This window comes from Mustela erminea, chromosome X (genome assembly GCF_009829155.1).
Source record: "Mustela erminea isolate mMusErm1 chromosome X, mMusErm1.Pri, whole genome shotgun sequence".
In the NCBI taxonomy this organism is placed as follows: Eukaryota; Metazoa; Chordata; class Mammalia; order Carnivora; family Mustelidae; genus Mustela; species Mustela erminea.
Genome location: NC_045635.1, coordinates 6,211,184 through 6,225,172, shown reverse-complemented (window position 1 = coordinate 6,225,172; position 13,989 = coordinate 6,211,184). Strand labels below are relative to the sequence as shown.

The window sequence follows — 13,989 nt, the reverse complement described above, 5'->3', positions numbered from 1 at the left end:
ATTCACCAAACTGTCCACCAACAGTGCCTGGAGTCTCTGCGCACAGGTACACCAGCGGACTGTATGCAGATAAGCCTCCCGTGACCATAATCAGTTCTTTGTTTACAGATGACATGGTGCACGGAGATGTGGAACAGAATCCCAATTAATCTCTTCCTCGTCTCCCAGAGCACCGTCCCCACACTGTGCCGTGAGCATTAAGCATAATTTTAAAATGTAATTGTCAAGCACACTGTCTATTCGCGGAAATTATGATAAAAGTTTCCGAACACCATATGGTCCTGGGGCTCAAATTTCAGTTTCTATCCTTGGCCAAACACATGGCCTCCCCCGCTCACCTGGAAAGGTCAATTATACTGCCTTCGGTTTCAGTTAACAGTGCTGCAAGCAAATCCCTTTTGTAAAACAATTAAATTTAATTATTTGCTTACATAAACACCTCAAAACGTGGGACACCAATGTCAGTGAGGAGCTAATGAAGAACTAAGTATTAAGACACACACGCGTGCAACACACACACACACACACACACACACACCTCTTCCCATTCACCAAGCACAACACCCCAAGGGTCACCTCCACGTTCAGGCTATCAGGAGGATGTCCTAAATAAAAACTCAAACGAAAAACTAAGACTAAAAACAGCCAACACTCTTACACAAACAGCGCAGTCTCCCCCGTATTGAAAGAAGTTGAAGAACTCCTGTAAAGGCAAACCTGCAAACATCCAGCTTTCTAAATCCATACCCATCTGGAAACAGACGCCTTCAAAATGACTTTTAAACCCCGGGCTTTTCCCAAAAATGAAATTTTTTAAGGTTGCCATTTTTTTTTAAGGTAATCTCTACTACCCCCAACAAGGGCCTGAAGTCACGAGCATGAGGCCATGTTGCTACCATGTGGCAGGAGAGACTAGGGGTGCTGCTACACATCCTCCAAGGCCCAGGTCAGCGCCTACTACAAGCACCTCAAAAAGAACACCCCAGGGGCGCCTGTGTGGCTCAGTGGGTTAAAGCTTCTGCCTTCTTCTCAGGTCATGATCCCAGGGTCTGGGATTGGCTCAGATCGTAGTCTCAGGGTCCTGGGATCAAGCCCTGCATCAGACTCTGCTCAGCAGGGAGCCTGCTTCTCTCTCTCTCTCTCTTGCTGCCTGCCTCTCTGCCTACTTCTGATCTCTATCAAGTAAGTAAATAAAATCTTTAAAAAAAAAAAACAACAAGACCCCACCCCAACTTCTGCCCAGGTTATGCACAACCGTTCGCATTCCCTTGCACCCTTTCAAAGGACCCACATGTCCAAAACCTGCGTTGTTACCATCTCTGTGTCACCCGTCCACAGCCCCCTCTCCGCAAGCTGCCCTTGGATCCCACGCTGGGCCATCAGAAGCACTTCCGTCAAGCCCACTGCTTGGTTCCACAGTGAACACGGAGCCACAGCACCGACTGCACGGACTCTGGGGCCAGAGGGCTCTGCGAGAAGGGCGGCCCCCTGCCAGCCAGGTGTGTGACCCGGGCCCACGATGCTCAGGCCTCCAGGTCCTCCTCCGGGCAGCGGGGTAACTACCAGAAGCCTCACGACGACGCGAGGAGGACACGCCACCATTCATAAGTGGGCAGAGCAGAGAACGCTCCCTGGCACAGTGGACACCGGGTAAATGTTGCCCAAACTGCTTTTGTCCCTGCAGTCCGTCTGTGAGGCGATCACCTCACAGCTTTGTCACTAGGGACTTGTGCGCTCCTGGACCTTGACCTCTGAGCCTTCACAAGGAATACCCAGCCCAGCCCCGGCTGCCAGACGCCGTCAGTATCTGCGGTTAGTGACAGAGAGCAGCTGAGGCTCGGAAGTGATCCCAAGACGTCGTGCCCGATCTCTCCCCGTAAATCAGGAAACAGCTCTTCTTTCTGCACTAATTTTTTTTAAGACTTGTTTCTTTGTGAGAGAGAGGGGGCATGCACAGGCAGGACTCGATCTCATGACCCTGAGATCAAGACCCGAGCCGAAATCAGGGTCAGAAGCTTAACCGACGGAGCCACCCAGGCGCCCCCCTGCGCTAATTCCTTACACGTGTTTAGTGGGAGACATTTAGGAACTCTGACTTCTGTAACCTCATTTTCACTTCCTGCTTTTCAACAAGTTGGGAGCCTATGCAGGGCTCCAAGGTCCCACTTCCAACAGAGCGTTCGGGGAACTGCTCTGCCACACTGCCCGAGACAGAACAACAATTTCTGCTCCATTCGATGGACCTGCAAGCCAAAAAAGGTATTTTGTACAACGGCGTGGGCTTTTTGTTTTCCCCCAGAAAAATCAAATGAGTCCAGAGCGTTGCTAACTGTTTTATCTTTCTTTCATAAACGGATACGACAGAACTTTAATTTTCAGGGTAGAAAGACCCAGAGAGCTTCACCTAGGGTCTGCGCACCAGCTGCTTTTGCCCGAGTCTCCAACCATGCTAAATTTAGAAATACACTCTGTCCCGATGTACTTCAGCAGGAAGCAGCCAGATTAAAATAAGATGCCGCGAACACACGAGAATTCGAAAGTTGCTGTGAGCCAACGACCTGCAAGAAACCACAATGCGCTCGTTGACTCAGAGACGCTGCCGTCCTCCACCGGGATACAGGAAAAGGGACTTGGATGAGGATTACACACACACACACACACACACACACACACACACACACACGATCCACAGTGTGGGACACAAACGGAAGGTGATGAGCTGGGAGCTGAGGACCACAGGCAAAGCCCAGAAGTGGACACAACGTTTAGCTGCAAGGGAACCGAACTTGGGATGCTGAGTTTCCCAGCCATCTAGTTAGAGAAGCAAACAGGGGTAGATGTTCACATCCAGAAAGTGAAGCAGCTCGTTAACAAAACAGCTTGTGGAGGGGACACACGTACACCATTTCTCCCACAGGCCCCAGAGGGGAAACTCTCCATTCTCAGTAAATGGACACATTTCATGGGGCCGCTTCTTACAGGAATTCTTAACATGAGGTGACCACATAACCCCACAGCACAGGTAAACCAATCAATGTGCGGATAAACAAACCAATGCGCGGATAAACAACACAGCGGCAGCGTGCACATCTCCCCCCTGCCTGTGGGACTCCAAGGAGAACTCTCCGATGCGCTCAGAGTCCCAGCCGGGCTGCGGGTCTCCTGGGGTCACGGCAACACGCTGCAGTATCTTGTAAACACACTTCAGTGCCAATAAATATACCATTTGTATAATATCATTTTTAACAGTTGCCTAGTAACTCACTCTCAGGGCTAAATAAACTTTTGTCACCACTGCATTCAACTCCTTGCTATTTTAAGCAGTGCCTCCATAAATAAGGAGAACCATTTCTTAAGTGTCAGGAAACTGCGGGCCACCCACGTAGAAAGACAAAGCTGCACTCTCATTCCCTCATGTTTAAGGAAGAGATACCACACGGCAAGGCCACGTAAGGGCAGTAAGTTCCACGACGCCCTTCCGGTGATCTGCGCTTCCAGCCCTCGCCATGGGGTCCACGCACCCGCAGGCCAGCAGCACGCATGGCACGACCGACCCCAGCCCTAAGGAACGCCCGGAGCGAGCGTATACGAACACACTTCCGCGTGACCCGGTAAACAAGTACAAAGCACGAGGCATTAAAACGCTTTCACAAATTTAAGTTGACAATTTCAGGAAATTAAATAGGACTTACTTTAGGACAGCAAAGTGACTTTAGTCGCCTGTCTTTGTGCTCCAGACAATGCCAGTTGACCCTGTAGTTTCAAGGTTAACTGCGAACAGTGCTGCCTTGCGCTCTCACACGCGTCCCAATGTGGACCTTATGGGACGACCCTACATCTCAGAGACAAGTCAGCACTGACAATGGCTGAGGCTCCAGAACGACAAACCAGGAATGCCAAAGTCCCAGTTGTCTAAAGAAACAGAGACTTATTAAATCTGGAGGTCCTAACGCGGCCAAGAGGGCGGGAAGGGCCCTCGGTCAGAACCACACAAATGACCAAAGGAAGCGCCCTCCATCCGCTATCTTGAAATAACAACATCGACCAAGTCACAACGTAAAGACCACACTTCTTCTGTCCCACTCCCCAGGAACGTTCGCCAGTGCGCCTCCTCCCTCACTGGCTGACGTCATGGCCGCACATCCAGGTGGGTGGGGTCAGAGCAATCAAGACAGACCATGCCCTCTATGAGGGCAGGAACTGCACGTGTCTTTAGATCTTCGGGACCTGCAAGTTGTAGTCACGCAGTAAATGGGTTTGACGGAATCCACCTCCTTCTCTTTCACGACCCATCTTTCCCAGACTGCTCCTTTGGTTCCTCATCATCTCATCCACTCAACAGAAGCACTTCCCCGCGCTCTGTTCTCGAATCTTTTTCTTCTAGCTTTGCTCCCTTGTGATACCATCCAAGATGGCAGCCCTCTCCGCAGGGAATTCTATTTTTTTTCTTAAGGTTTTATTTATTTAAGAGAGATAGACCGCACACGTGCAAATGGTAGGGAGGGGGAGACGGAGAAGCATACGCGGGGCAGAGCAGGGAGCCCAATGTGGGACTTGACCCCAGGACCCTGAGATCATGACCTGAGATAAAGGCAGTCAGACACTTAACCAACTGAGCCAGCAAGGCGCCCCCCACCAACTTTTTTTTTTTTTTTAAGACTTTTTGCAGGTAATTCTAAAGCTCTATTTCTTTTTTTTCTTTCTTTTTTTTTTTTTTTTTAAGATTTTATTTATTTGTCAGAGAGAGAGGAGCGAGAGCGAGCACAGGCAGACAGAGTGGCAGGCGGAGGCAGAGGAGAAGCAGGCTCCCTGCCAAGCAAGGAGCCCGATGTGGGACTCGATCCCAGGACGCTGGGATCATGACCTGAGCTGAAGGCAGCTGCTTAACCAACTGAGCCACCCAGGCGTCCCTAAAGCTCTATTTCAAGGCAGTATTTCTTCTGCCTACGTTCTATCTCCTGTTGGGTCTCTGTCTAGCATCTGAAGGTCACTATTTCCAATGCATTCGTCACTTTCTTCCCAGCCTCAGGCTACTATGTCTGTAACCCACCCTTTGTTGCCCTTCACTCCCAGACCCAAAACTCTGCTGCTCCCACCGCAGACTCACTCCTTTCTCTCTGCCATCCCCCTCCCCAAATCCCATCCATCAGACGCCAAGTCATCTAACCGAGCCTGTGGAGTCTCTAACACGGCATCTCTCCACGGTCACTGCGCTCTCCTACTTGATAGCCTGAATGATTGCACACAACTCCCCGCCTCCTGACCTCTCCTCCTGCAAATCCACAAAACCCCATGAATCTTCCTAAAGGAGGTCTGATGTATCTCATTCCTCAAAAAGACGTCACGGGTGACTACACTGACTCAGAAAAGAAACCCAAGCTCCTTATACCGCCTGCTGAAAGGGCTGGTTTCTCCACAGCTACAAAAGCAGGGGCCAGGGCAAACAGCACCGTGGAGAGTCAGTTGTGACCACACTGGAAGCAGACCCCACCTACGGTAAGCAGATTAACTCCCCTGCCACCCAGGCTGCGCACGTCCTCACCTCTAGAACCGTGAGCACGTCAGATTACATGACAACTGGGAATCAAGGTTGCTGATGGAATTCAGGTGGCCAGTCTCACCTTAAAAAAAAAAAGACTGTACCTTGTTTTATACAAGCGCACTGCACCCAATGAATGCAGTCAGGGCACTCCCTGAAATGGGGAAGAGGGGGCGCGTGGGTGGCTCAGGTCATGATCTCGGGGTCCTGGGATGAGCCCCGCATCGGGCTCTCTGCTCAGCGGGGAGCCTGCTTCCCCTCCCTCTGCCTGCCTCTGCCTACTTGTGCTCTCTCTCTGTCAAATAAATAAATAAAATCTTAAAAAAAAAATAAAAAAAGAAATGGGGAAGAGGGTTGCAAAACAACCATCAGAGTGATGGAATGTGACAAAACCTCCACTGTTGCTGGCTCTGAAGACGAACGAAGGAGTGCTGAGCCAAGGACCAGAGGCGACCTCTGGAAGCTAGAAAAGGCAATTAAAAACAAACAAGCACAAAAAACAAAAACTTTCCCCTAGAAGCTCCAGAAAACCACGTGGCCCTGCAGGCACTTCCATGTCAGTCCAGTGAAACCCATTTTGGACTCGCGACCTCCAGAACCGTAGGAAACTACATTTGTGTTGTTTGAAGCCACAAAGTTTGTCACTTGTTACAGCAGCAACAGGAAACCCATACATCCTTCTTCCTGCCGCCGAGATCCCACTGTACTATACTAACACCATGTTACAGCATTTAGCACTCTGTATTAGAAAATCGACTGTATACCTTGTAATCACTGCAAGAGATAGCTCTAGGGACACCTGGGGGCTCAGCTCAGGTCATGATCTCGGGGTCCTGGGATGGAGCAGTTCATCCAGCTCCGGGCTCAGCAAGGAGTCTGCTTCTCCCTCTCCCTCTGCCCCTCCGCTCTCAAATAAATCAATAAAATGCTTTCTTGCTCTCAAATAAATCAAATCTTTAAAAAAAAAAAAAAAAAAGAGAGAGAAAGAGAGAGAGTTCTAGGTCTCAGTGTTGACATGACAACCAAGTGTGGTCTCTGGGGCGCCTCCCACCAGAGGCTGTCGAGTTCACCACAGTGTCACTCATTGTACCCCCCCCCCATTAGAGCTTCTGTGTCAAAACCTGCTTTCACTCCAAATGCTTGAAACGTCAGCCCATCCCTGAAAAATGCAAGCACGTCTTCCAGTAGCACATTCAGAAGTACAGAGTGAAGGCTAATAGCCCCGAAAAGTGCTTCCCTCGGGCTGGGAATTTATCTCGTGGGACAAACGGCACAGAACCAGCACTCAACGGTCCACATTCATCTTCTGGGCCCAAGCCCTGGCCCCAAGGGCCCTTGGACACGTGGTGCCCCACAATTCCTTTCTCTGTGGGGAACCATGCGTTAATTACTTTATTGTCTCAGCCACTGAGACCGACCTTTAGGAGAGGCTCGCCACAAAGCACTGATGCAGAGGACCGGCCCAGTTCCTTCCTTTAAGAAGCCTGTGGTGAAGCAGGTCATGAAAATCCCTAATTTCCTAATAACCCAACAGGTGACACTATAAGCGTTCTAACAGCAGCTCAAAATTTTCTTTGAGAAATGGTAAGCCTTGGTGAGAATACGGAGAAACTGGAATGCTTGCAGAGCAGGGCTGGGATTGCAAACTGTAGCAGCCCTTCTGGAAAACAGTCTGGCAGTTCCTCAGAAAGTTAAACACAGGGGCACCTGGGTGGCTCAGTGGCTTAAAGCCTCTGCCTTTGGCTCAGGTCATGATCCCAGAGTCCTGGGATAGAGCCCCGCATCGGGCTCTCTGCTCAGCAGGAAGCCTGCTTCCCCCCACCCCCCACTCCGCCTGCCTCTCTACCTACTTGTGATCTCTGACTGTTAAATAAATAAATAGAATCTTTAGAAACAAAAAAAGCTCAACACAGAATTCATATAGCCAAGCAATTCCACTCAAATGAAAACAAAGGTTCATCCAAAACCTGTGAACAAACTTTCAGGGCAGCTTATTCATAATGGCCAAAGAGTGGAAGCAACACACATGCCCATCAAATGATGAGTGGATACGCAAAATACAGTCTACTTGCAACAAGAGCATTGTTCAACAATAAAGAAGAGGGAAATATGGACTCGTGCTACAACATGAATAAACTCTGGAAGCGCTAAACTAAATGAAAGATCAGACACAACAGACACGGATCCGCACTGCACGATTCCATTTATCTGAAATGTCCAGAATAGGCAAATTCGCAGAGACACAAAGATTAGTGGTTCTAAGGCCCGGCAAGGAGGGGAGCACAGTCCTTGGGCACAGGGTGTCTTTTGGGGCTGGCAGATGTTCTAGAACTATACTGAGATAGTATCTGCTCAACTCTAAATTTACTAAAAATCACTGAAGTCTACACAGCACATGAACTTTGTAGTTTGTAATAAATTTGTAGTAAGTTTGTAGTAAATTATTTCTCAGTAAAACTGTTTCTTTAAAAGAACTCTGAGATCCTTGAAGCAAAGATTACCTCTATAGGTGAGTACTAATACTAAATAAAACGTATTGCTACAATATGACTAAAAAACTAGAGACAAGTTCCAGTGTCTAAAAAAATAGAAACTGCACTTGCTGTCATACTGAGGATTTTAAATAGTGCATTTCCGCTGTCAAAAGCATAATTGCATAATTTACCTGGGTAAGAGGCATATAGAAGGGCTTTCTAATTCAAATTAAACCCAAACAATAAAATTTACTGAATCAAGTCACCTTTAGACATAATGTGATTTTCACCTGTTTTGCGATGAAAACCACAACACAGAAAATGCTTCTCGTCATAGTCTCAACAGAATCCGGAAGATGAAACTCACTACAATATCTGCTTATTAGGAGTCGAGAACACGAACACGTGAAACTCTAGTTTAAGTGAATCTTAAATTCAGTGGAAGCAAATTAAGAAATTCAACTTTCTGTTGTGACACACGACAAAAACTTCAAGAATGACAGTAAGATGTATTTTAACAACTGCCCAATAGCTCACGAGACCGCTGCAGAACTTCCCAGGCCACTGGAAGTCCAGCGGTGCCACAAAGACGTCTGTCACTCACCCCCTTCCGTTTCTTCCACTTCAGGCTGAACGAGCACGGTAACGTCAGCCTTGTTTACAGCCACTGTCTCCACACGCTCTTCCAAAGAACCTGTTCCACCCTGGTCAGTCCCGGCAGCGCACGCCCCACCGACGGGACCAATGGGAAGGCCAATACACGGCCGAGCCCTCTCACGGCCAGGCTGCGTTTCTCACTTAAAGAGGAAGAAGCGGCCGTCAAGGAGCCCGCGGAAGTCCTAGACCCCGACCTGCTACCCCTTCTTGGGTCCCTGGTCCCAGTGTATTCTACTCCAGCCTGTAATCCCGGCACACTCAGCAGGGTACGAGCTTCGTGCGGCTCTGGTTAACAAACCCACACAAACCTAGTAGCTTGGAGCAACACAGACTTGTTCTCTGGGTTCTGGAGGCAAGATGCCTAAAGCGGGTTAGCGGGTTCCTTCTGGAGGCCGCACAGCAGAATCCAAATCCTCACCGTGTCCAGCTTCTAGAGGGCGCCAGCATCCCGCAGCCCGTGGAAGCCCATCCCGCAGCCCGTGGCTTCGCGGGCCACACTTCTCTCTGCTTCTGACATTCCCGCTGCTCCCGTCTGAGAAGCACCTGTGGGAGGACTATGGCCTCACGGGATGGTCGTCCCGTCTCAAGACCCTGGAGACATACTCCCAGGTTCCAGGACTAGGACGGGGACTACCTTTCAAGGACCAGTGCTCTGTCTCCACGGCCATCTTCAGAAATGGGAAGAGCGGGGCGCCTGGGTGTCTCAGTGGGTTAAAGCCTCTGCCTTCGGCTCAGGTCATCTTAGGGTCCTGGGATCGAGTCCCACATTGGGCTCCCTGCTCAGCGGAGAGCATGTTCCCCCCCTCTCTCTGCCTGCCTCTCTGACTACTTGTCATCTCTGTCTGTCAAATAAATAAATAAAATCTGAAAGAAAGAAAGAAAGAAAGGAAAGGAAAGGAAAGGAAAGGAAAGGAAAGGAAAGAAAGAAAAGAAAAGAAAGAAAAGGGCAGAGCACGCAGAACAGGGGCTGGAGACGGGAGTGCTGCTTTTAGGACTCTGACCAGTGGTCACAGCCATTCTTTGCTAGACAGCTGTGGTCCCGGGGGGTGGGCACATGTGGGCTCTGCCTTGCACACTTAATTGCAGTTGGCCTGATACCAAGAAGCAGAGGCGGGTGCCAGTCTGGCCAGCTCCACTTGGGTGAGCTTGACCTCAGAAGGCACACAAACGCTGACATCTTAGTCAACTGAGGCCCCACATGCACAACTGCCCCAAATCACAGATAAATGGCCTGAGGCCAGATGATTTCCCCAAGAGCATGGAGCTGCACGGCCGGGAGGCTGGGACCTGAATTCCAGAACACTCTCTCTTCTGCCGCCCAGAAAGGCCGTCTTCCCCAAGGCCTACAGCGTTGGCTCAGTCCGCAAACACCTCCACCCACTTCTCCCTGAAACACCAAACTAGAAATGTATGATCTCAAAGCCAGAAGAAATGCAGCCACAAGATCTAGGGCCCCACGGAGGCCCGCTGGAGGACTCGTGGGCAAGCGGGGCCATGCAACGCAGGACATGGTCCCGCCCGTGCGGGGCCGCAGCTCCTCCTGGATGCCGCCCGCCTCACTTCCTCCACCTCCTCTAAGGGCCTGGCACCCCACGTCCAGCAGGTCCTCACCAGGCACCCCGGGACGACCGCCCCTGCCTCGCAGCTCTGCCCCGGAAATGGGGGCCACTGGTACGCGCCAGTCCCTCTGACCAGATCAGAGGTTCTCAAGGGAGGGAGACTACGCTCTCCCCTCCAGCAGCTGCCGAGCGCCAGGCTCATGGGCTTGGGAAGCAGCTGCACCAGGAACCCAGTATCCTCTTTTTCTTGACCGCCCTACCCAAAGCTCAACACAGGGAGATCCTCTCCACACACACCCTGGAAACACAAGTGCTCCCAAAACTGCCATGTGCCGATACGTTTCTTCCCCCACACTAATGGGCGCTCTATGCTTGCAGAGCAGTCTCTATTTCTTTACCCATCACTGCTTCCGTAGCAGGAAGCTGTACAGGGAAACCTTAAAACATAACTGATTTATATGCACAGAAGGAAGTTGTGTTGAAATACGCCATTCTAGGGCGCCTGGGTGGCTCAGTCGGTTAAGCATTTGCCTTTGGCTCAGGTCACAGTCCTGGGATCCAGCCCCACGATGAAGCCCCACGTCCACGTCGGGCTCCCTGCTCAGCAGGGAGCCTGCTTTCCCTCTGCCCCTCCTCCCACTCATGCTCCTGCTAAGTCCTTAAAAAAAAAAAAAGAACTAAAAATCACAACATTATGAACTACATTTTGAAAATATGAGATCCACTCTACTTTGGACCCTGGGCAGAACAGAAGCCCTGTGGTCCCAATATCACTGTCACCAACATCATCAACATGGTATACGCAGAAGTGCCCCCAAATTACAACACCCTGGGTAAGGATGGGCACCAGGGGACACGCCGTCCTATGGCACACGTCACGTGTGCAGAGCGAACGGTGTGCACACGCACATGTGTGTATGCTTCTGTGTGTCTACCTACATATTTTACATTTCAAAACTTGGGAAATACGGCTCAAAGCCACACTCCAGTCCAGGGTGTTTAATCCTTGGCACTATTTGCGTTTGGGGCTAGGTCATTCTTTGGGGTGGGGGGGGGCTGTCGTGTGTACTCCAGGACCCCCAGCAACATCCCTGGGTCTCTCCCCATGAGATGCCAGGAACATTTCCCCCCACTCTCCAGCTGCGGCAACCAAAAGTGTCGCCAGACACGGCCAGATGTCCCCCGGAGAACACACGGCTCAGCTGAGGACTGCAGCGCTGAGCTACCCCAAGTCCCCAGACGGAGTGTGGCCTGACACTATTTAAGGCATACACAGTCCCTGACACGAGAACAATCTGCTGGCCCAGATTACTGTGAATTACAACCAGAATTATCTTCTTTGAGAGGTCTTAAAAAGGCAATAAATTCTGCATTACACTTTTCTGACCTACATTCCATTAAAACGACTCAACTACAAGCTCTTATGAAAAAAATCTGTTTTTCCGCGCAAAAAAATAAAAAAGTCCGTATTTTACCATGATGATTCTGAAGAGCCTAACAAAACCCGAAATTGCTTCCTTTCATTAGCTTTACACCGCAGCCTACACCGCAGCCCGCAATCAGGGAGAAAAAGCTCGGGAGGTGGTCTTGCATTAACCCAGATCCCATCTTCCCAGCGGACCGACATTTTTCTAGCTTACATAAATACTGCCTGTAAATTACTGTTTATTTTCCTTCGGCTTGTGGACCAAGAATCAAACGGATTGCTGGAAACAGAGTCGACATCAAAGCTCTCATTTTCTCCTTTGCACGGCGACTCCAAAGAGGATTTTCATGCTGTCGTCTAACCGACTCTTTCTCCCTCCGAGGACGAGGACACGGCACCCCGGGGCCAAACCCGAGAGGACCATCGGTCGCTAGGACCCCAGCCCCGTGTGAAAGCGACTGCGACCCGAAGCGAAGGGGGCTCTGAGTGATTCCTGAGAGCGCGAGCCTAGACCGGGCACAGTGACGTCGCGCCATGTCCGTCCCCGTTGCCCTGCCTTCTCGGAGCTCTGTTGGATCTGTTTCTGCCATCTTCCAGGGCGTTCTCCCACGCCTGGAAGCTCTGAGAAAAATGAAAGCGTCTTTCATGCTGCTCCTAGGACCCGAGCAGAGGGGAGCCAACGCAGTGCTCTTTTTCTCCAAAATTCCAAAGCGAACTAGCTGTTGCACATTACAAAGTCTAGACCGTGAGGTGCCCGAGTCCTGCCGGACCCCCGCACACATGCTCACAGACTACAGGCAGCAGAAGGAACCCCAAGAATTCTGCACAGCGAGCCCAAGGCACAAGGGAGCTATGTCCAGGGGGGCCTGTGCGGTACACGAGGGAGCGAACAACGCCCCTCATATGGACTCACGCAACATAAGAATTTGAGTGTCTTTTATATGAGCTTGGGACGCCCGATCGCGAACATCTGTTTGGAAGGTCTCATTCTACGGAGCTGGCGCTGGCGGACTATTTCTGGAAAAAGCTAGACACAAGGCCACAAGGCCAAAAGGCATCACACCAGTTCCGTGTGCAGGGATGACGTGACGAGAAGAAACTCCCTCCCCAGCTTTCACGGACAACATCCGACACCTTATGAACAGGACTTCGTATTTCCCCGTGTCAGGAAACATTCATCTTTTGATGTTTCTCTCCCAACCATTTAAAAATGCCCAAAGCATTCTCAGTGTGAAGGGTGTATAAACTCGGGCAGCGGGCAGGGTCTGGCTGGAGGGCTGCTACTGCAGACCCCTGACGCGGGGGAGCAGAGGCGGCCCTCTCCCCCTGGCCGCCGAGCCTGCCGGCCCAGGTCTGGGCCTGGAGAGAAGACCGGAGGCCGCCCAGGCAGCCACAAGGCCACGGAGGACGTGAGGGAAATATACACTTGGGCATCTGGGAGGAAAAGGGTCTTTCTGAGCCCAAAACGCAGTCTTTGTGTTGTTTCAGCTAAGAAACGTAGGCCAGGGGACAACGGATACCTTCAAGCATGAGAAAGGTGTGGCATTTTTCGTAGGAATGACACCACTTGCACGTAAGCTTTGTGCCTTACTTTTTATTCGTTAGTTTGTACGGATATGAATCAACATTCGAGCTGCTCCCTTACGACAGTCCTTGTTCCGCACCCACACGTGCGAGCATACGCCAACTGGTCACATGAAGTCTGCGGAGGTCTTTTCATTATGCCTTTGTAGAATCCCCTGTATTTTTCCAAAAGAGCACCCGAAATCCTACACACCAAGCTTAACATACAGTAAACTATTTAATACTAAAATAGGATGTTTTGATAACCAACTGTCACAAAAGCTACGCAAGATTTTCTTTGTGCAAATATAATTATCAACAGAGTTTTGCTGGGGGCAGAGGTGCTTTAAAAACAGTGCACAGAGTCGCCTGGGTGGCTCAGTGGGTTGAGCCTCTGCCTTTGGCTCGGGTCGTGGTCTTGGGGTCCAGGGATTGCCCCACTTGGGGCTCTCTGCTTGGCGGGGAGCCTGCTTCTTCCTCTCTCTCTGCATGCTTGTGATCTTTGTCTGTCAAATAAAATAAAATCTTTAAAAAAACAAACAAAACCAGTGCACAAACGCAGAGAGGAGCACAGAACAGCAGCAGGAAGTAATGGCAATGGATGGGGGAGAGCCTGGTGGCTCAGTCAGTTGGGCATCTGACTGTGGTTTCTGCTGTCAAGTCACCATCTCAGGGTCCTGTGACCCAGCCCCGCCACCTGGTGAGCTCTGCAGTTCTCGATCCCCAGGGAGTCTGCTTCCCTCCCTCTTCCTCTGCCCTCCCCCAGCCACC

The 13,989-nt window shown here is 50.6% G+C and overlaps 1 protein-coding gene across 3 annotated transcripts in view; it reads right to left on the bottom strand.

The window, feature by feature from the left end:
- TBL1X (transducin beta like 1 X-linked) overlaps positions 1–13,989 on the bottom strand; it is a 200,614-nt gene that overhangs the window by 130,237 nt on the left and 56,388 nt on the right. The window contains exon 1 of one of the 3 annotated variants that reach the window (XM_032331835.1): positions 5,543–5,568. The exons of the other annotated variants lie outside the window; for them this stretch is intronic. The gene's annotated coding sequence lies outside the window, so the exon portion shown is untranslated. Of the gene's footprint in view, positions 1–5,542; positions 5,569–13,989 lie in introns of those variants that run through there. 3 annotated transcript variants of the gene reach the window in all.